This window comes from Capsicum annuum, chromosome 6 (genome assembly GCF_002878395.1).
Source record: "Capsicum annuum cultivar UCD-10X-F1 chromosome 6, UCD10Xv1.1, whole genome shotgun sequence".
NCBI lineage: Eukaryota > Viridiplantae > Streptophyta > Magnoliopsida > Solanales > Solanaceae > Capsicum > Capsicum annuum.
Window position 1 is genome coordinate 147,405,193 of NC_061116.1, and position 22,584 is coordinate 147,427,776.

General features: G+C 33.7%; 2 long non-coding RNA genes across 2 annotated transcripts; both read right to left on the reverse strand.

Moving 5' to 3' along the window:
- Positions 1 to 1,117: 1,117 nt before the first annotated feature.
- LOC107873102 lies at positions 1,118 to 4,467 on the reverse strand. Its single transcript, XR_001675100.2, has 2 exons — positions 3,003 to 4,467; positions 1,118 to 1,466 (listed from the first exon to the last, which is right to left on the reverse strand). It is a non-coding gene; the product is annotated as an uncharacterized LOC107873102 (long non-coding RNA).
- Positions 4,468 to 19,092: 14,625 nt separating this feature from the next.
- Positions 19,093 to 22,226, reverse strand: LOC124899725. The gene is made up of 2 exons (XR_007057218.1): positions 21,581 to 22,226; positions 19,093 to 19,614 (listed from the first exon to the last, which is right to left on the reverse strand). It is a non-coding gene; the product is annotated as an uncharacterized LOC124899725 (long non-coding RNA).
- Between the last annotated feature and the right edge of the window lie 358 nt (positions 22,227 to 22,584).

A 22,584-nucleotide genomic window follows, 5' to 3' on the forward strand; every position in this document is an offset into this window, starting at 1 on the left:
ATTCTCAAGGCATTTTCACAATAGGATCTGGATTCCCTCAGTTTTCCCGTCTTATAGTATAGGTCAGCCAGCCTTACAAAGACAAATGCAACTGAAGGATGGTTGTCACCCTTGGATGATTTGAAAATAGTAGGTGACTTTTGATAGGAGAAGACAACCTCATCAAAACGAGACAGAGACAAGTACACACTGCATTTTCTTGGTACAATGCAAGAAAATAAAAATAAAAATTACTCATCCATTTCAATTTGTTTGTCCTACTTTATTTTTTATCTGTTTTAAAAAGATGCCTCTTTCCCTTTTTTGATAACTCATTAACTATTCAAGTCCAACTTTTTATATGGCATAGCTAAGATCACCGGACAAAAGAAATTTTGATACATTCGATATATCTTTAGTTTAAAATCACAAGATAAAATCAAGCAAACAAAATGAAATAAAGGGAGTATAGTAGTCGGTGCACCATCAGTTAAAATATTTTGATAGTTAAACCAAAAATTGGTTTCCAAATGACACCCATAACAGTGATACTTTTAGCTAGATATCAACTTGGCAGTGCCACAATTGACATTACAGAGGCATAAGATCGTGTAATGTTAATAGTTAGTGTGGCTAGATTATAAAAAGTTCGGCACATTTGGGACAAAACATCCATTCTTAGTTGATCGTACTTTCTTCTTTTTACCATGTGATAGGACAGTGAAGCCTGAGCGGGCGTGAAGAAGGAAAGGCCAAACACTTCGGCCTAATGGGAATGAGAATTTGATCTAAGTTTTAAATGGAAGTAGCTGAGTATTATCTTTATTAACTTTCCTGTGCCTTGCTCCGACAGCACCGGGGCCTGCCCCTACTATTTCTTTGTTGGGTTATAATGAGTTTGTGACTTTTTTTTATTCTTTCTCTCGTCTTACTACTGTTTATCAACAAATATCTAAGAATGATAACCACCCAGTATAATCCCATAAAGTGGGTTCTGAGGAGGGTAGAGTGTATGCAACAGACCGGTAGAGACGCTATTTCTCGTAGACGCTCTAATGAAGGAAAAATAACCCAAAGCAGTCCATGAAAAGAAGCAACATAAGTAGAAGAAATAGAAAATAGTGACAAAATCATCAGATAGGAAAAGGATCATATGCCATACTCCTTTGGGAACTAACTAAATAGAGTTAAAAAGTACTCTATTAAGAACATTGAAGATTCAAAGCAAGGATTCATATAGAAACGGACCCAAGAACAACATACCCACAAAGTGAGGGTAAGTGTACACAGACCATACCACGGATGTTTCTGATACAGTAAAGAACGCACAAGATAAAAACAAACCAAAAGACTTTAAATTCACAATAACAGTAACCCCAAAGACAGGAATGGAGAGGGCGCATTCTTGGATTTGACCGTAAGTGGAGAAAAGTTGAGAGAGCTGATCAGCACAACCCAATGCCGGAACATTCCTCACTATCAAATATCTGCACAATAATCAATCCATAACATCATCACAAATTATCGAATAAATTATTATTATTTAGAAGACAGAGATGAACTTGGATTCATCACAAACTGTGTAAATGCAGACTACGGGAGCCTCGTCTTTGTATCGAGGCATTGGCCTTCCCCTTCACAACTCACCTTGCTTATACGAAAACTCTCAAAATTGGGAGTCTCCCTAACATATTTGGGAAACATGCAACAATAAATTAAGGGCAATGGAAAAATTTCAAACCTAAAATCTACATCAACAGCAATAGACAAAATTATCTTTTCTGATATTCCTCAAACAAAATTCTAATTATAAATGAACACGAATATATATATATATATATATCCCGGGCATACAAAGTTGGTATACTAAGATCCCAAGTAATTTTTGGATATTTAAGTGCATATAATTCATCACGTGACAAAATCAGGGAAAGTTCAAAGATTCTGGAAGTGGTGATAAGTTACAAAAGGTTACCGCCTGGATTACTATGCAATTCGTTATTGTTTTAACATGAAATTGTTTTCCAAAAAAATTATAAATAGTTTTACTACAAAAGATTATCTATTACGCACTCCTTTACTGTGCACTGGTTATGTATTTATCAGTAGCAGCACTTGATAATAAGCTTCATATGTATGAACTTCTTTATTGTTTTGATAGAAAAACGACATAAGATTACGTCTTGGATTACTTCATAGTGTGCCGAAATTCAGGATTCATAGTTTCACACCTAATCAAAATTATAAACATGAACAAAGTTAAGGACAAGGGGGAGGTATAATCGTTTTACCTATTTCAATTTAATAAATATACAACCAATAAACTTACCTTCTCTAGAACTTCTTATATGTGGACAGAAGGAAGTTTTTTGACCACTCATATGATCCTGGTAACTGAAAATCCGAACATCAGTTCGCTCTCTCTCTATACATACAAACACACACACAGACACACACTCTCTTACATACATACATATATATATATATATATATACACGTTCTCCCAATCTACAGCAAGTGACAAACAATATCATCTCCGTAAATATGTACATAAAAGTACAATCATATATATAGCTTGGGTTGATAGTACCCTCCTAGTGTCTACTGGGCACCAACTGACCAAGATAGGAGGACTACTACGCAATAAGGCTAACGTCTCTGTACTCCACGTTTAAGACGAAGGAGTGAGGTAAAATAGTGATAACAACATACTCAATGTAATCCCATAAGTGGAGTCTAGAAATGGTAGAGGGGACACAGACCTTACCTTTACTTTGAGGTAGCGAAACTGCTCCCAAAAGACACCGACTCAAGTAAGTAACATTACATAAATGGTGATATGAATGTAAAAACAACTCAAGCTGAACCGTGTAGTGGTGCTACACTCAAATTTATTGACATCTAAGATGAAATAATAGAGGAAAACAAAAAATACAAGAGAATTTTGCTTATAGTTGGAGAAAGGAAACATTAACAAAGAAGGAATTTCCTATATTTAAGATGAACCATTTCAGTTATTATACCTGATGAAGCCAAATGATTTTACCATCACCAATTATTTGCTGTGTTACAGGTTTATCTCATGTGTGTATCAAAAACCGATCAAAAAATGCAAACACGGTCATCATGGAAGTGTAGCTCTAACTTCCATCTTATCTGTGCCATAGGCCTGAAAAACAACACATACTAATCAGTTGAAATATTTAAGCATTCTAAACCTAAAGTACTTCAACAAAAATAGAATTGTTGGTTTACGAGAGATTTTTTGGTTGTAGGTTATTCTTCCATTCCCTATTTGGATAGTTGTATTGATTCAAGTGATATTATATAATAACCATCTGCAACTCTCCTAAAAGTCAGAGCTGCAATAACCTCTTCAACCCAAACACTCTTTCCATAGTTCAATATCCTAAAGCTATCATTTTTGATGAAGGTGTTTCATATTTTTCTTTAAAAAAATGACATCAAGAAGATGTAGAGTTACAAGGAACAAAAATAAAATAAATTGCTAGCCTCAGTTATACACTGTCTCCATCTAAAACAAGATCGATTACAAAGAAGTTAACATGTATTATACAACATTATCTAATAAAAAATTCATTTGAAATTACAGAAGTACCAGGTAAACAAAAGCAAACCAAGAAATGTGCAGAAAAATATGAGTATTGATGAATCTTTTTATATCTTCTATTAGAACAATAAATGCAGAAAAATAGATCATATAAATGAAAAAATATAATGACAAAATCAAGATGGATAATAACGACAACAACAATGAAATTAACAAATAAAATTGAGCAATTTGAAGAGAGCAGAAACAAGTTTAAGCAAAAACTTCAGAGAATAATTGCCCTTAAATTGCAGACATTAGCTCTTAAAGAACAATTGAAAGGCTGAAAGGGTAAGGAGTTTTCCAGAATTATGTTGAGGACTATAGGTGTTTTATTGATATTAATATTTACCCTTGAAAGTGAGCATATTTACAGCCATACCCTTAATCGTCCCTAAACCAGCTCTAGAAAAATATCTAAACGTCAAATTTGACTCACTATATACATATATTACTTAGATATACAGAGATTACAAAAAAAAAAGAGTTTAGATACATCGAGGAGCAGTCAAAGACATGATCCACAAAGAACATCAACTCATTCATTCTCTTGGGATAGTTTAATTTTATTGTTCATATGTTCCACAAAGTTTGGACATTTTCCTCCACAAAGTAGCTTTTTTGAAGTTTGATCTTTTCATGTCCACACTATGATCACCCGAAAACAAAGAGTATGAAAGTGAAGAAAAGGAAGAGGATTAAACCGAGACTCTATATAAATTTTTTATGGACAGAGTTTTGTGGTTCTTTATTTTTCTAATCATTATTAAAAATCTATTGAGGTCACACTACATAGCAGCAGCCAACAAGCAATCTTTATTTATTATCAATTGGGATAAGGTATAGGTAACTGGAAGGAATGAGGGAGATTTGGTGGTGACTCACTACAAATGTCACTCCAGTGAAATGGTCCTTTCCCTTGGAGATTTTTAAAAAAATAACATGGGAGATCAGTAAGTAAAATATTAAAACTTTTATTGGGATTTTGTTCTAAATAGGATTTGATCTTATGACCGTTGGGATAGTTAATTGTAATACCCCGCATTTTCGGGCTTGTCTATGAACCGTCGGTCTTACGTGTATAAGCTATAATCCAAGTGATTCCTATGTGAATATAAGTTTCATGATCTTTATCCTAGTGTGTGAAGTGCTCTTGAGGTTAAAAGTATTCATAGGAATCACTTAGAGCCAAGTTGAGCTAAGATAATTTGATTAGTCCAAAATTTGACATTTGATTCTACAAGGGTTTACATTAAATGTGTATAACTTTTTATATAAATAGAATTTTTTATCTGAAGACCCACCAAATTGTATATAATTGAATTAGCTTTACAACGACACCAATTTCGCCAAAATCCAATACCCGAGCAAAAAGTTACAGCCATTTTCGTAAAAAGGCAGTAAGCCGAGGTGATATGCCCGCGACACGCGCTCCATCACCCCCAGCTATTTCCCAAGTTCTGTTTTCATGTTTTTAAGGGCAAAAAGGTCCTTTACTTTACCTTAACTTGTCCATAACAGAAAATTAAAGCCCCAAAACATTATTTATATTATTATTCATCCTTTTCTCTCCAAAGAAAGCCCTAGCCCCCTCAAGAACACCAAGAACTCCATCAAATCTTCTTCAAGAAAATCATTCAAGAACATTTCCAAGAACATCAATTTGAGTTATCTTCTTCAAGAGACAATATTCAAGAACACAAATAGGAATTCAAGTCCAACTTATTCATCAATTCTCCAAGATAGTTCAAGATTAAGAATTTCCAATTCAAGAAATCCAAGAACTCATCTTCAAAAGCATCATAGGAATCCAAGATTCAAGCTTTCTCATATAAGATCATCAAGTGAGGTATGTAGGATTTGAACAAGGACAAATCTTTCATTCTTGTGCCCAAAAATTTAAATTTTATTAAAGATTACATGATTTACAAGTTGGGGTTTATACCCAAAGTATCTTGTTTAAAGTTTATGAAATTATAAGTGATTTAAGCCTTGAATTGCATTTTTATCCCACCAATTTATGCTTTGAATTGAGAATTTATATCATGAATTACACATCCCTACTGTGAATTGATATTTTCAAGTGTTTCCAAGATAATTGTTGAGAATTAAGTTTCATTATGAAATTATGATCATTTAAATACATATGATTTAAACACAACTGAATTTTGACATTTCATGAAGAGTATATTATTATCATGCTTCAACAAGCAAACATTCATATTTCAAAGAAAGATTGATCTTTCGATCCTAAGCTAAGATAGGAATCCACATTATTTATGATTTAAAGCAAAGAAAAGCATAATTGATTTTTATTATAGACCCTTGTGCTAATTTAAGGTGGATTTCCTAAAAGTTTTGAGCAATAATTATGCGAGTAATATTTAGCATCGAGTTGGGTATGATTCCAAGGTCTCATATCCCAGAACTACGTGCCACCGTAGGTTTCTAATTTTCCCATAGTGGGCTAAGATAGTGATCACTTAAGTTAAGGTTCTATTCCGATGGTAAGGGTAGAACAACTCTCCCCAACATGGGTAAGACGTTGGACTCCATGTCAGCTCACACGGTTTATGTCGGTTTGAAGAAACTCTCTAAGTCCCAAAGTTCCAAGATTCCCCAAAGTCCCTAAAAGTCTTTAGATAAGGTATTTTTCCTAACGTTTTAAAGCTTACAGACTACAGATTTTAGAACAGGAAAGCTTTTAGAAAACTAAGTGTAAAGGCTCACAAATTTTACTTAGATTATGCTTTACAAAAAGATATTAGCTTCAGATTTAAGATTTAAGAGTGAATCTTTTCTACACTTAGACAGTATGATTTAAAGAGAGGATACAAGTACAACTTTTAGAACTAGATGTTATGACTCAATAGATTTATAAAGTATGATTTGCTATTCATGATTTCAAATTTCAGTATTTCAGATATTCCAGCTAATGTGATTCATCTACATTTAGCATGCGTTGTTTTACAAATTATGATGATGAGATAATATTTTACTTATGCATTCACCCCAGTATACTTAGTATATCCTTAAAGTACTGATCCACGTATATGTCTATGTGCTACATTGTCTCATAATATAGGTACGAGTTGTAGCACGCATACTATATTCAGACAGTTGTAGATTCCAGCAAGCTGATGATGAGTCCTCTTACTTTGGTGACTTTAGTTAGATCTTATTTATGTACTTTACTTTTTTACTCCTATGTATTGATTAGTGGTAGTTGGGGTCGCATCTTAGCTATCTATAGTCAGTATAGTAGAGGTTTCATATATGTCAGTTAGAGTCAGTCATGTAATTTCAATCTCTCTTTTCAGACTTTATCAGAATGTACAATTGTATCAGTATTGTATTCTCATAAATTTCATCATTATTATGTTTTCACACAGTAAACTCAGTTATTTTATACATATTTATTCAGTTGCTTATGAGTTATACCAGTAGAAGGGTTAGCTTGGGATCACTTGTGGTCCTAAGCACCGTGTGACCTCTCGGGATAGATTTTTGAGGCGTTACAAACTTGATATCAGAGCACAAGGTTCAAATGTCCTAGGGTGTCAGTGAAGCCGTGTCTAGTAGAGTCTTGTGGAATGGTACGGAGGCGTCTGTACTTTTCTTCGAGAGTCTACGAGGCATTTAAGAAAAGTTTCTTTCTTTCTTACTCTAGATCACACAGTAAAGTTGTTCTCTCAGAATCTCCTATCTATTCGTGTGTTACCCCAAAATTCCTCATCTATGACTTATTCTTGAGATAACATTATTAGCAAGTTCCAATTCCTCTCCAGATAATACTCTCAGATTTACTAGCAGAAACTTCAGAAGTCACACAAGGGGCTTGAGAGAAACTCCCTAGTGTATTAAGTTCCTTAAGTTGAAAGTTTACGTTCTCATCCTTATGAGTTGTTTAGTTGAGACGGAATTAGATATGTATTCAGATTGGTCATTGACCCTTTTAGTACATATAGTGCTAGTAAGAGAAGATAGCATGAACCTAGATTATTGAATGTAGTATGCATTCGAGGGATATTATGAACTTCAGTGTTATGATTTATAAATAGTAGAGCCTTATAGTTGAAAGTATGGGTATAGAAGAGTAGTGAAAAGAAAAGTGGGAATGACGATTGATAGAAAGTATAGAGATAAACTTAGGCATGTTGTCTAGTTTTGTTAAGGTGATATGTCCTTGTGTGCTAGTTTAGTGGAATAATGAGTTATTAATTAAGGTGAATTGTTTTCTGCTTGAAGTACGGAAGGAGTTATTGATGGTATTTATTGTATTTGAAAAGTATAGTATATTAACAAAGTGTTTGGTGGTTTAGTATCATTAATTTAGGATTTCCTTGAGGTTGCAAAAAGGAGTTCTAGTTGAAATTTAGGAGCTATGATAGTAATCTAGATGTATAAAAGGGTAAATAGTAATGATGTGTATAAGGAGGATATTTTAATGGATTATGATAAGATATGCTATATGATTACGATCGATTATTATTGTTATGAAGTTCTAATGGACTAGTGTTTCTTGATGTTTTATTTCATAGCTTCTAAGTGAGGATTATATGTGAGGTTGGGTTATTACTCATGTTTAGAACAAGACATTAAGTTTGAACAGTGGATAGTCATCAAGGTGGATATGATGATTTCTTGGTTAGTGTGGCTAGTTGTATGGAAGTGATCTAGTAGGCTTGAACAGTTTATGCAAGAGCTTAAGTTCATTTATTCGTAATTTAGTATAATGTTGTAGGTATGATGTTGAGGTGTGCCTAAGGTAATATGGGGCTTTATTATTCTCGAAATTTATTAAGTGGTGCATGGTTACCCTTGAATTGATGAGTATGAATGAGGCTATGTAGTATATGATGTTCTTAATAGCTAAGTTAAAGAGTAATGAGTGGATGATGTTTAGCCTTTTTGGTATGATCTTGATTCTCATAGTTTAGAGAAAAATATAAGTTTGGAGATGTGATATTATGTGGTATTAGCAGAGTACGAAGGAAGTAGTATGGTTTATTAAAGATTGATGATATTTGTGTTAAGTGTTAGAATCTAAGTTTGAAACTTTGAAGATTGAGCGAATAAAAGCAAAAGTTGAAGCTCTAGATGGTGTGAACTCAGGACGTAATGATACTCATGAAGATTCTAAGTTGGTAAGTGTTCAAAATATTATGTTATGACTAGTGGGCTATAGAAAGATAGAGTTGTACCTCAGAAGGAAGTATTGGAAGTGGGTTTTACAATTTCAGGTGTAGTATTTCAGAGTAAGTTCATTATTTAAGTGTATTATTGTGTTTCAGACTCTAGAGTGTAGTGAGTATAGTTCAGTTTAGAGTATAGCAAAGGGTTCCACAGACTTAGAGTGATGTTTTAAAGCTAAGGGGGAGATGATAGAAAGAGTAATAAAGTCATACTTCCAGATTCTAATAGTGATGATGAGTACTTATATAGATAGGGGAAATTAAATGTGTTATGTTTTGGAAGATTATTGTATGATTGTTTTATGTAGGTCTATAAATGGAGGAATATTAAGGTAAAACTTTTTGTGTATGACTTTGTTAGTTGGGAACGTTTTATGTGTGTCTTCCTAAGAATTGAATAGTGTACGGAAATTATTATTGATAGAGGTATTAGAAATATGAGAAATATACTCTTATGGGTATTTGTTTAGAAGTGCATATGTGATTAAGAAAATAGGCTTAAACGTCATGTTGGTATATAAGGGGATAGGTGTGTTGTGCATTAATGAGTTTCTAGTAAGAGGTTGAGTTTAGTTGTTTAAAGTGATACGAAGAATCTTCCTAGAGTGAGTAGTTATGACTATGCTTGGGGTATTAAATCCATGGTTCGGACTAGTATTATGAGGTTATGTGCAGTACCTTGTGATTCCGAGTTAGGCTTGACCTTGATGAGAGGATTTAGTTCAGTTTAGACTTTAGTAGACGGATCTATCAATGCCATGTGAGAATTATAAGATGAATCAAGAAAGTATGGTATTTGAAGGGAATAGTATAGTTAAGAGAGTGTTTGACAAGTGTTGCTAAGCTTGAAAGTAAGAAGTTGCATTGCTTTAGTCCTAGTACTTCTATCCTAACTTATGATTTGTAGGTTTATATTCCATGCTATAGATTTAGGGCGATGTTGTAATTTCTTATTCTGAGATCTTATTCAGATCATGCCCGGAGTCCCTTACTCCCTAATATCATTAAAACTTTCAAAAAGAGTGTTGAAGAAATACCCTATTTGGGTTTGAGCATTTAGTATGATTCAGTCCATATAGCCATCAATCCAGTACGTTTGATAGTCAAGCAGGCAAATTTCTATAGTTTTTCCATCTTCCAATTTAGTTTAGTCTCACTACCTGAAAGTTCGTGAGTATGGCCATTTCAAAAGGTAGTTTGTTCGCATCCAGGTAAATTATGAAAGTTGGCTCAGTACATACATCATGCATCAGTTTCAGATTTAGATATTAAGTCATGATTTAGTTCGTAAGTATCCTGTGTATCGTCTCAGTCTTTTCCTAGGATTTCGACCAAATCAGTAACATTCGGGGACGAACGGTCTCAAGGGGGAGATGTTGTAATACCCCAAGTTTTCATGTTATAAACCTCTCATTCTCATTCTCATGAAATCAGATCCACCCCTATATACTCAGTACATCCTCAAAGTACTGATCCACATATATGTCTATGTGCTACATTGTCTCATAATGTAGGTACGAGTTGTAGCACGCATACTGTATTCAGACAGTTGCAACTTCCAGCCAGTAGATGATGACTCCTCTTACTTCGGGAACTTTAGGTAAATGTTATTTATGTACTTTACTTTCTTACTCCTATGTATTGATTAGTAGTAGTTGGGGTCATGTCCTAGCTATCTATAGTCAGTATAGTAGAGGCTTCATAGACGTCAGTTAGAGTTAGTCATGTAATTTCAGTGCCTCTTTTTAGACTTTATCAGAATGTACAATTGTATCAGTACTGTATTTTCACAGATTCCATCATTATTATGTTTCCGCACAGTAAACTCAGTCATTTTATCCATATTTATTCAGTTGCTTATGAGTTATACCAGTAGAAGAGTTAGCTTTGGATCACTTGTGGTCCTAAGAACCGTGTGACGTCTCGAGATAGATTTTTGGGGTGTTATATTAATGAAGAGACTTCGTCCCATATAAAGAAGAAAGAAATTTATAGGGTATAAATACAAAATGTCATTTAAAGAGTTGGGAAGATGATATGCTCTTGAGTTGATGATTGATTGATATATTTTATTGGTAGAACTTTCTTACTTTTAAAAATTTTTTAAACAATATTTCACGTTATTTTTCGTGTGCCTATTGTTAGAAAAGACGATAATTATTTTGAAGAGGGATGACACCAATGATTTTTTTGAACAAAAATCATATTCCAAAACAAGTTTTTAAATTCAGAGGCCTTGCTTCAGATTTCAAACATTGAAATTTGAATTCATCTTCCCCTCTTCTACTACATTGTTTTCGAATAGGAAAAAGCTAATGTCAAGTTTGATTTGTTCCATTCTTAAAGTTTGTCTAAGTTCTGTAATATGAAGTGTCGTTAATAATACTGTTCTCTGTTCCATTTGTAAGGGATTAATTTGAAACATTGACAACAATAAAGAATTAAATTCCTTAGAAACTCATAATGTAACGTGTGGGTTCAAAATTAATTTAACGTTACTCTCCAATTATGCATTCTTATTTTATTGACTCCAACCTATCTTTGTATAATAATTTCCTTCAATTTAAATACTCATGGTACTATGCCAGAACCAAATGATATAGTCAAATATGGAGGCAAAATTAACTTGCAACCTCGTCCAACAAAATTCAAAGCCAAATTTGGCCACACCTAGTTCAACAAGTAGGTCCGACGTGATTGTCGTAGACTGAATGAATGCATGATTCCACATATCATCGCTATTAATGCACCATCCAACTAGGCTAACTATATTGTAGACTAAGTCAATACATGGGTCCACAATATCTAAAGATGTCAAAAGACATTAACGATTATTGTAACTACTTATTCCTTAATTTCACAATTACAAATGTCATCACACACAAAAATAGGCGGAGCAGTTTAAAGTAAACCTGTCATTCGGGCTGGGTTGGCCCCTTCCGGCCTAATTAACCTAGCCTGTTTAATTGACCCAGCCCGGTGGGCCACCGGTCTCGGACTGGGCCGTCTGGGATGATTTGGCCGGTGGACCGACCCAATTAAGAAATCGATCAGGCCCACTAGTGACCCGACCCGACCCGACCCGATTGTTTAAATTTTTTATTTTTTAGTTTGGATTTGGAAAATTGGGAATTGACCATTGGTTGGCCTAAATGAACCGTTGAGGCCCAACGATAATAATACCGTTGTGGACCTTCAACGGCCATTTGGCCTCTTTCTAATTCTTTTTTTAAATTTAATTCAAAAAAAATTCAATAAATACCCTAGATTCAAATCACTTTTCACACATTCCCAGTCTCCCATTCTCTCTCAAATATTCTAATTATCTCCTAAAATGCTCAATTTTATTTTTAAATTTCGTAATAACAAATATCAAGTGAAGGTTTTTTAAAGTCGGAGCTTTCGGATACTTTTATAATTTGGTATTGTCGTTGCATCTCTTACTTTTATTTTTTAATTAGTGTATTATTTGTTGAATATTTATTTTTATTATTTTTGTGTATTTTGAATATTTATTAGGTTAATTTATAATATGAATAAATTAAGAAACCTCGGTAAAAGTGTCAAAAAATTTTAATCTCAAAAGTGGTAATGGTAGTAAAAAATGAATTGGTGGCAGTTACGGCAGAGGTAGTTCAAGTACTAGATATACCCGTGTGTCTCCGGTATCAATTAGTCAACCTTTTGAGGATGAAATAAGGTAGGTGCTCACGATATGAATTATTTAGAAGCTCGGGAAAATTATGGTATACACTACTAAAAAAGCTATAAAAAAAAGACTTAAAAAAGAGACCTTATGACCTCATAAGGTCTCTTTTCCAGAAAAAGGGACTTCAAAAGAGACCTCAATTGATGGTCTCTAAAACATAGGTTGCTTTTTGTAAGAGACCTCATGAGGTCGCTTAAAAGCAACCTCACAAGGTTACTAGGTTATTTTTTGAATTTTTCAAAAAGAGACCACCTGAGGTCTATAAATTATTTTTTATAATTATTATTATTTTATTAAAAGAGACCTCATAATATCTCTATTTGATTTTTATTTGTTTTATTTTTTAATTAAAAGATACCTTATGAGGTGACTATAACTTCTTAATTTTTTATTATAAGCAATTTATTTGAAATATGAGCGACCTCTTGCAGTCTCTTATTTGAGCATGTGAAAAATGAAATTGTGAAAAAGAGACCTCATTAAGTCACTTTTGTGCATTTACGAAAAAATGAAAATGCGAAATAGCAACCTCATGAGGTCTCTTTTTGCAAAAAAAAGAGCTTTTACAAATAGCTACCATTTTAATTCAATTCAATAATATATACAATATAATCAATTAAATCAAGCTTCAAGAACTCCTATCAATCAATCAAACTACAACAAATACAAGTAAATACAATCCAATAACCACTAAATGAAAATAAAATTTAAATACCTTGAAATTGAAGGAGAAAAACATAGAAGTCATAAGTTATTTAACAATACTATTGTTCATACTACTTTAAAGTTTTAATGCATTCAAAAATACTTAAGAATTCAAATAAACCACCATAAAATATATAGTTTGTATTATCTAGACAATATTCAACTTTATCAACGCGGTGGTGTATTGTCCACATAGTAATCCTCGTCACTACTAGGCTCCTCAATCACATCTCTGTATTGACCATATACTCCATGTGAAATAGGTAGAGACTGTGGAGGTTGAGGAGGGCGTACTACATCACCGGGATAAGAAGAAATCCCCCCCGAAGCAAGTAATGCCTCAAATTGGGCCTTCACTCCTGCATTCTATATATCTCTTTGCCTTTCCTTAGCCCGTGAGGCCTTAACTTCGCTATTTGCTGCTTCAAAGCCAAAATCGTTTCCCTTGACTTATCATCTTGGAAACTACTGAGGCCTTCTAGTTCCAAATGAAATTCACGAAAGGTTCATTGAGGCAATCCATAAGCATATCCATACCTACTCGGTCCACCAATCGCATCTAACCATATTCTCTCATTTTGATCTTGGCTAAGTGGTAGGTCTCGCCTATCTTCTAGCAGAGTTTGGCAAAAATCCTCTATGAATTGCAGATATCAATTCTTAATTTAATGATAATAATATTAGAATATAAATTTAGAAAATAAAGTAATAACTACTAGAAATAGAGGCTTACATAGGTCAGTTGAGCTCGTGGCTCAACCTAAACATCAGGATCTCCAGGGGTTTTCTTCTTCCTTATGTGTGTAGCCTTGAATGCCTCAGCCTGAGTTATTGGCCTCCCACGTTCCTTTTCCTGCAAACAAAATTAATTTAATTTTAATTGCTATGAAATAATGATTACGAAACACTGATTGAAACATTAAAAATATTGAATGTACATTGACTGAAGTTGTTCTCATTCTGAATAACTTATGTACCATAAAGGTTCTTTATATAGTGTAGATACATAATCCAATAATATTCTTCTCTTATATTTATCATAAATAGATACTAAAAATCTAGAAATAATTAATCAGATGACACCATCTCAATTTATTATTTATAAGTAGAAATTTGTGTAGTAATTGGTATACACCTAAACTAAATGGACTGAAATTTTGGAGAAGATGTTAAATAGTATAGAGCAGAACTATAGCACATAAAAAAACTACAATATTTTCTCTTTACTGGGAACTAAGCAATGATCATATTATAGTACAATTTCAGTATTTACCCCAACATTCAATTAACAAAGTGTGCCTTGCCCGATTATGTACTGTCTACATTCCTTTTATCAAGGAGACATGACAAGTAAACTCACTGGACATGAGTCAAGAAATATATCTATGTATCTCTTTTGCCGTATGCCCAATGCCTATTGAATACTCATGTCTTTTCCATTCAATATAAACATTTCACCTTGTGTAAAAACCAACTCTAATTCTGATCTCACCAAAAGCTATGTTACAAGTATCCTTCATTAGACTTGTAACACCCATGTTTAAAAGATATATATGGGTATATCAGAGAATTACTCACCAATTTCGGACAGCATTCTCAACCATAATGCACCATTATTTTGCCGATGAGAAGTGAAAAAGTTTCAATCATAATGCACCAATTTTTTGCCTAAGAGTAGTGAAAAAATTACAACTACGGTGGCTGCTCCAATTGGTAGCAATCAGCAACATAAAGGGTGTGGCACACAGATAGCTAATAAGTCTGGAAAAAAATTGATAAACTCTCTAGGGAATTTAGGAGAACAAGAATTGGCAACTATCAGGTATAAATTTTCAGAAAATTAATACTAAATATAGGGCTCTTCTTGATGAACTGGTAAGATGGATGTTCGGACATGCTAGATTGGTGAGCAATGGGAAAGAAACATGTGTTTAACTAGCATACATCTGCATGTTTGTGAAGATAAATCAATTTCAGCCATAGAGACATAACTTAGACGAAGAAATCAAGGGCATGAAGATGTGATAGGCGACCAGACATACAAGAACAATCATTTTAGTTAAGAATTTCTAATTTTAATTGAATTTTCATTTGTCCAGAAATCTATAGCCTGAACTTCAACTACAGATTAAAAGATTAACTAAATATTTTTTATATTTATATTACTGTTAGTATCGGTTCATTATAGCATCTCATGTTAAATAACCTAGAATAATCAGTTGTCTTAGGCTAAGGTATCACTAAGCAGTCACAATTCAATAAAAATTACAAAAATCACATGAATGATGTACCAGTTTTCTCCTTATGTTTCCCTGACTCTGAGCTCCACTCGTATGTAAAGAACCACCTTTAAGAGATGCTCTAGATTTCTTGCCAATATCTCTCATCTGCTTGAACCTCAAATCTATCTCCCAATGGTCAACTAACTTTTGCCAATTTTTAGGTAGAATCCACCTAGGCCTGTTGTTATTTTCATGAGCTTTTGATAACAAGCCAGTAAGTATGCGCCCAACTTTTACTTGAAGTTTGCTTTAATCTGGGCTTCATTTTTTGGATGCCAAAAACACTTTCTCTGTAATAACAAGATAAACTAAGATAAATTAATTTGATAATAAAACACTTTCTCTATAATGACAAGATAAACTAAGATAAATTACCCGTACCTCATTGACATAGATATATTGTTCCCAATAGACCCTTGGCTAAATAAAGCAAGTACAAATTGATTCAAAATTATGAAAAACAAAAACAAATGAGATTTAAGTTATCACACTTAACAAAGCTGACAAATAATCCAAACTACACAATCAGATTTCTTATAGAAAACTTTCTAATACGTATCTATTTCTGTATTTATGTGCTCATGTCTCTATTTGATCAATTGTTTTGTTCTTTTCTAGGTTGATTTTTTGTATTCTAAATACTCATCGCCTGTGCAAACTTCTATAATCAATGATCTGAAGCTCACTGTATCTGAGGTAACGGGTCATTTTGCTTGATGCAATTCAATTTATCTACTCGAGAACAATTGCTGACTAAAGCTAATATTTTCAGTTCTCTTTATTTGGTTCTTTATCTAATGTGGGTGCTATGGTTAGGGCAATATCTAGTGGTCAAATTGCTGAGTACATTAGACGAAAAGAGGTAAGATCATGACATTAATAAGGCTTTAGATTTTTTATCATCTTTCATATGGTGCACCGGTGGATACTCAAATACAAAGCTGTAAATATTCTAACAATTCTCAGTTTCTTCTCACAGCATTGCACACTGCAGATTTTTAACACTATTGACAATTACACAAGCATTTAACCTCCTAGTAAAAGGGCCAAACTCATGGTTTCAGTGTACAAGCAGATATTACACACCAGGGCTAAGACAAGAACATCAATTGATAACCAAACAGTTTTCCAAATAAGAGATAATAATAGTACAAGATTTAGGCCATCGATTATTGCGAACAGTTAATGTAAACTGGAAAGGTCATACTATATTAATAGATAGGTAAGCACACCTAAATAAAGATGTAATCCTAGCACGCTGCAGAACAATTTCTTTTAGTAGCCTCATTTATGCCAGATATATCATAAGTTGAAAACTAACTAAGATGAGATAACATAGTAAGAAAGTAACAAGAAGGGGATGAGATACTAGACATAGAATAGAGAAGGTAACAAGAAGCTGCACCGCCACAAATTTCTTTTGTTTTTGAACTTTTTTGATAAATCAGTAAGGAAAAAAGAGCATGGAAAAGAATATACCCTAAATTCCAAAAGAATCTGATTCCTGAGATTGTCTGGTAACTTGTCCTAGCTCGTGACAGCAACCTATAAAGATCTTGAATTATTTGAGAAAGGATCCTCACAACAGCATTTGGATTAAAACTGTATTCCAAAATTTAAGCATTTATAGGTTAAAGCTAAAACAATTATGAGAGATTCATAAACTAAATAGATTTTGTAAAAACCATACCCCTAGCCGTTAGGCTTTATGATAAGTCTGTTACGCATGTCCCTCATGCTAGCTTGTGGATGGATCTGACTATGTGTAATAGACTGGTCTATGGTAGGAATGTCAGGTTTAGAGATGTTTCCTCAAAGCGGAAGACTTGATATCCTAATTTGTGGAGTAGATAGTGATGAAGGTTGTGAGTTAGCAGGGTTAGGAGTAACTATATGCGAGGCACAAGATATCTGCAGCTACATCACGGGAGGCAATTAACTGTATAAATATGAGGTAGCATGACCTGATATGGGCCTCATCATCGGCGTATATGGAAGCTGCTGAGTATATGCTAGTGATGGATCAATATAGGACGACGGAGGATGAATTTGTGAAGAAAGTTGACTATAAGACTGATCAGTTGGTTTAGGAGGCCTACATATTAGTGGGCCTCATGATGGATGAGATAGTGTTGAGTCTGATCTAATATGTGTACCTGTCGATCGCCTGTTGATTCTACTAGCCTTCTTTGATTTCTTTTTGGGAGCATTAGCAGTACCCATGTCCTTATCGCCGCTTACCATCTACACGAATTTTCATATAATATCTTCAAGTAAACCATAGTTTAGAGAAACCATAAATGTACACATTTTTACCATATAACTGTATGTGAGGAAAACCAAACCTATGACATATGTATGGTGTAACACATGTAACATCAATGAACAGAAATTTACTAAGAGAAAAACCAAACCTGAGCACCTATCAATGCACAGTGAGAGGTAGACACACCAATATATTTTGAGAAATATACCAATCAGAGATTAACACAACAATTTTCACTTCAAGAACTCCAAAAAAAACTTGAAAATGAGAACAACATTAAAACAAACCAATAATTCTCAGCTAAAAATAAAAATAGAGTAAACAAAAACTACATTGATCAAATTAGGGAAAAAGAAAATAAACTAAATCAAACAAAGAAACAAAAAAATGCAGATGTGTTATTTCAAATTATCATTCCTCCTCTTCTGACCCTTTTCCTATTTTGACCATTCTTCCTCGTCTATTTTTTATTTTCATCATTTGATTCTTCCACCTCTTCATTTGCTGTTAATTCTACTTCTTTTATATTAACCTCTTCTAATATGTGTTCAGGATACTCTAAATTATCTTCTAAGCCACCATCAACTGGTTGGTGAACACATGATATGTCATCAGCCTGGTATGCAACATCTAACACATTTTCAACTTCCACTCGATCCACAGGCTTGATTTTAATTATGGCCCACCAATCTGATTTATTTGGACGTAATGGATAAGGAGCATAATACACTTGCTTAGCATTATGTGCAATGATGAAAGGATCGTACGCCCCATACTCCCGTGTGTGCCTTACTTCTATGATATTATATTGTTTGATTTCCATCGTTTCTCTATTTGGGGTTGGGTCGAACCACTTGCATCTAAATAATATAATTTTTTTTTTGGCCAACCAAAATACTCTATTTCTAAAATCTCCTTAAGTATCCCATATAATCAACCCCATTATGATCTCCATCATCACCTTTTAACTAGACTTTATGTTACTAGTTTTTTTTATATTTAGAGCATTCTTCGGTGTTAAATTTAAAACCATTTACTGTATACTTTTCCATATAATAAACCTTAATGGGCCCTGTTTTGTGGAGAAATTTTGACTTTAAGAGAGTCACCACTTTATTTTGAACAGGAATTAAGAAACCTTTTAGAGAGTTACTTCAAACGATTCAAAATAGAAAAATCATTTTAAGTTAGAGATTCTAGATAAGTGGTTCCTATTAACGTTTTAGGATGGTGTTAGGCACCTAAAACCTCCGCTAACTTATGGTTATCCGGACTGTTTGAAAATCGTCTTTGACTAACTTTGAAGTAAAAATTATTTTTTTGAAAAGAAATCAATTTTAGAAATATTTTGGTGTTTATGCAAAACCAGTTTTTAGCGACTTAACTAAGGATCTAACTAAGTTCGGAAAGCACATAAGGAAAACAAACATAGGGAACAGGGGAAGGGGAGGAATAAGGGATTTAAGCCATTGGCCCAAACCAACAAAATCTGTCCTAGTCTAGTTGAGCCTTTGACCCGTTTCACCTGTCCTAATCTAGTTTTCGAACCTTTGGCTCGAATCTTGCTCCACCTGTATTAAATACAGTTTTGGCTTCGAGGCCCAAAAGGAATGAATAATGAAAAGAAATAAATAAAGACAACAATAAAGGACTAAATAAATAAATAAGCAAAACAAATGAAAAATGGGACTTTCAAGTCCCTTGGCCGTTTCAAAGATGGCTTTTAACTTATTTCTTCTTCCTTCGACTCCTTGCCTTCGGTATACCATAAGGTCGATTTTGGAGGCTTCAAAATTGATTCGAGAAGGTGGTCCATGTAGGCCCTATTATGAAATGTGAGGAGAAAAATGTCCATTTGAACTCCAAGGCTGGTTCATGCAAATAAAAAGATGAAGGAATTAATGTATATTCTCATAAATTCTACACTTGTAGATAAATTATGCGATGAAAAAGACAACATTTTAAAACAAACTAAAATAGCAATTCGCTTACTACATATAGACACATGTAACTAAATTTACATGAACTCTAAGATCATGAATATACATACAAATACCACGTCAATTAAACAAATATTTGGGATGACAGATTTGTACGCAAACATCGGATATACAAAACAAATGTCTTGAAGAGTAAAATGAACTGAACAAGAAAGAATGAATCAGTAATGAAGCATGGGATCTTTTTGCTAATATTATTATCAATTATACAAATGGCACTCAGAATGACAAGATTACTCAAAATAGTACTATGATAAGATAATATGACCAAATAAAAGGAAGCAACAGGTCTCAAAACAGCATACTGGCACAAAAATCAACCTATTGTTTGCACTAAGATAACATGACTCCTTTTTAAAGAACTCAAATGAAAAGGTGAGCAAACCAAACAGACAAGTCAACTAAAAGAAAATTGTCACAAGAATGTATCCATGGTTTGCTCAATAACATTAGGAAGATCCGTAACATACTTTAAAGAATCATCATCCATACACTACTTCAACCTCCAAACTTGACCATTTTAAAGAGAAGGAAGATACAGAGGAATACAGGGAGAGAGTTAGCTGGAAATACATAAATCAGAGATGGAAATAACAACAGTTTGAATGAAATCAAAACAAAAAATCAAAATTCCCAAAGGTGTATCCCACCTAGACACAGTACGTGAATATCAGCATTTCTCCTTACTCTATAATCCATTGAATCAGAACATGATCGATAAACAAAAAATTATAAGTATGCAGACATATGGTAAAACTCTTTTAAAACTAAAAAAAAATCTTTCTTGTTCCTCCTCGCCTTGTTTTACAAACTATGGAGATTTATAATCAAAGAAGTCATGGCGGGCTCATAGCACGTAAAAGAAAATTCCGATAAAACTTGACAAGCAGAAATTAATCTTGATTAAATGAAGATTTGCCTTTCTCTGAAAATAACCACAACCTAGAATTTCTTGAAAGAAAATAGTCAGCTGATCTACTAAGCTGGATGATAATTGATTAGTAAAAAGTACCTACAAACCACCGGATAAGGCAATTAAGGTTTTTGTAAAATAATGCTCACAAGGACTTTACATCGCTAATCACAAAAACACCAAAAGATCATAGAATCTAACATTTTTCTTCAATCATTTGCAAGAAAAACAAATAGAATCAGCGACCCTTTTTAGAACAGGGTATTGGCAACATTTAGGCTAAAAGCTCTGCATTCAAACAAAAACATCATACACGAGGCCGAGTTCGAGGGAAAATTTCATCAAAAATCACATAAACAAAAGACAAATGCATTCCCAGGCCAATTAGAAGAAAAAAAGAACAAAGTTAGAAGTTTTAAAAATCAATATATCCTAAATGCGGATACAAAAACCAAGTTTAGAAATTCATAATTTACCATGTGAAACCTGGGGATTTCATAGCCTCCACAGAAAACAAACCCCAATACTCAAGATTTTGAAGATGCAACTACGAACAAAGCAGCTTGAGGCTGAAAACTATTATGCAAAATCAAAACATCTAACTTTAGCCAAGAATCCAATTATTCAAACCACAAGCAGCATACAAGATTAGGCATTAGGTCACAAATTTGTCAATGACATCACGTTTAAATGACGGGTTTCAAAGTTGAGGCGAAACTAGTAGAAATTGCATATTAAACAACTACGACAAAGATTAGCTTAACATAACAATAACACCAAATATTGTCTTTACTAAAGAGAAGAGAAACCTAAGGCCTTTAAGGACTCTACATCGGACACCCAACAAATAATATACTTAATCGAAAAATACTACGACTATTATAACGCAACAAAATGAGAAAAATAAAATCGATGACTAACCTGTTCTTGGGCAGCAAAACGAGACCTTCGAGCTAATGTCGGATTCCAACACCACCAGGAATCATTCCTCAACTTGACAACGTCGATTAACCACCGACCTTTTTCGAAGATAAAGATTTTTAGTAGAACGAGGGTTTGCTTGAGTGCTCCATTTTCAGCCTTCAAGACCTCCATCTTTTTCAGCTTAGCAAGGCCGCATTTATATAGAAGAGATTGGGGAGATCGAATCCCATTTCTATCAATGTGGGAGAAGTGAAATCGAGGTTATTTTTTGGGAATTTTACAGGGGAAATTCAAAAATTTGATTAAGGATAAGGCTTAGTTGTAGAACTAGTACTAGTTCGTACAACTCTATCCGTTACCAACAAATTTTGAATGTCAGAGGACACCTGCGTGGTCTTTTAGATGATTTGTTAGTTCGGGTTGAATCGATGTTGTTGGGGACGGGTTTCGGAGCTGGGTCAGGTTCGAGGTGGTCGGGTTCGTGACGTAGATGTTGGTGTTGTCGTCTATTCATGGAGTTGGTGTATGTTGCTGTTTTGTTGAGGAGAAGCTAAAATGGGTCGGGTATGGCTAGTGTATTGGACTGGTGAATGGAGGTATGGTGTTAGGCTGGGATAATTTGAAGAGTGGGCTGGGCCTGAGGCGGTTAACAATTGGGGTTATTTGATAACCCAATTAGATCTAATTGGGTTATTAAATAACCCTAATTAAATTTAATTAGATTAGAATAATCATAATTAAATTTAATTGGATAAAAAATAACCCTAATTAAATTTAATCGGATTAAAATAACTCCAATTAAGAAATGGTAACTTCTGAGGATTAAGATTGAATTACAATTTAAATGACTTATTCAAGTTCTAACCAAATTGAATATCTATTGGCCAATTGCGTTACAATTGGGGCCAATTTGATTTCAATTGAGGTCATATTTAATTAGTTCGCTAAATTGAATCGCAATCTGGCACGAACCAAGTAATAAATTAACCTCGAGTTTCTTA